Genomic DNA, 1,642 nt, shown 5'->3' with positions numbered 1-1,642 from the left:
TACATTAACTATTTCCATTTTTATCCTCTACAAACAATGCTGCAAAAAACAACTTTTGTAATTAAGTATCAGAACTTTTTTTTCCTATGAGAGAGCTTCTCAGATGGGAGATCTTCGGTCAAAAGTGCATGTTTTTAGTTTTAATAGATCTTGCCAGATTCCAGTCCCAGTTATTGTAATGGTTCTCATTTCTGCCAGCAATGTATTTACTTGCTTTTTAATGTTTTGGCAGTCTCATGTGTGTAACGTGATGTTTCAGTGTTACTTGAACATGCATTTCCTTATTTGTAAATTTGAGCACAATATCCTTTGCTGGCCCTTTGGATTATTTTTTCTGAAAATTTCCTGTTTCCATTTTTTTAAACATTTAAATAGAAGTATAACTTCCATGGAGTGCACAAGTCTCGTGTGTACAGCTGGATGAATTTTTGCATAAGCATATATCTCCAAGATCAAGATACAAAATGTTAACAATATCCCAGAAGGTGTCCTTGTGTCACTTGGCAAATAATACACACAGCTACCTCACTCCATCCCCAAAGGAAATCATTGGTCTATCACCTCAGATTAACTTTGATTGCGCTTGAATTTCATGTAAATAGTTCATATAACAAGCTCATTATTGTTTCCTTTTCTCACTCAATGTTACATATGTGAGATTCAGTTAAATTGTAGAGGATGGAAGCTCTTCAGTCTTTTCATTGCTTTTTATATATAAATGTTCTACGATGTGTTTTAAAATTTGGATCTTTTTGCTCTGAGGCTATACGAATAAAGCTGCTAAAATTATTACTTTATGTGTCTTTTGGTATATATAAACAATCATTTCTCTTGGATATATACTATGACAAGAACTGGGTCATAGGGTAGATAGGATAAGTATAAATATTGTAACATACCATGATTCCCCGAAAATAAGACCAGGTCTTATATTAACGTTTGCTCCAAAAGACACATTGAGGCTTATTCTCAGGGGATGTCATCCTGAAAAATCATGCTAGGGCTTATTTTCCAGTTAGGTCTTATTTTCGGGGAAATACAGTAGTTTTCCCAAGAGATTTTACTAATTTATACTCTCACGAAGAGTACCCATGAGTTTTAGTTGCCCACTGTCCTAGACTATATATGGTACTGACTGGAAATCTTTTTATTTGGGTATTCTGATGTGTGTGAAATAGGATCTCATTTGGTATTACTTTGCCTTTTCTTGATGAATAATGATGTTGAGCTTTTTCTCATGCCCTTATTGGATTTTATGAAGCCAGTTTTATAAAGTGTCTATTCATATCTTTCGTCCATTTTGCAATGAGGTTATTTGTCTCTTAATTAATGATTTGTAGGGCTCTTTGTGTATCCTGAATTCAAGCTTTTGTTGGAAATACGTATTATGAATATCTTCTCCCACTGTGTGGCTTCCTTTTTCACTCTTTCAGTGGTATCTTTTGAAAAACAGAAGATTTTAATTTTAATGAAATTCAGTGAATCAATCTTTTATAGTTAGTGTTTTTGTATTTTATTTAATAAAACTGCATGCCTGAAGATAATGAAGATATTCTCCTCCTTTCTTCTAGAAGCTTTATTATTTTGCCTTTCATATTTAGATACTTGATCCTTGTTGAATAAAAATTTTTGTAACGGGGTC

The sequence above is a fragment of the Rhinolophus ferrumequinum genome, chromosome 18, assembly GCF_004115265.2.
Source record: "Rhinolophus ferrumequinum isolate MPI-CBG mRhiFer1 chromosome 18, mRhiFer1_v1.p, whole genome shotgun sequence".
In the NCBI taxonomy this organism is placed as follows: domain Eukaryota; kingdom Metazoa; phylum Chordata; class Mammalia; order Chiroptera; family Rhinolophidae; genus Rhinolophus; species Rhinolophus ferrumequinum.
Note: the sequence above shows the minus strand (reverse complement) of the source record.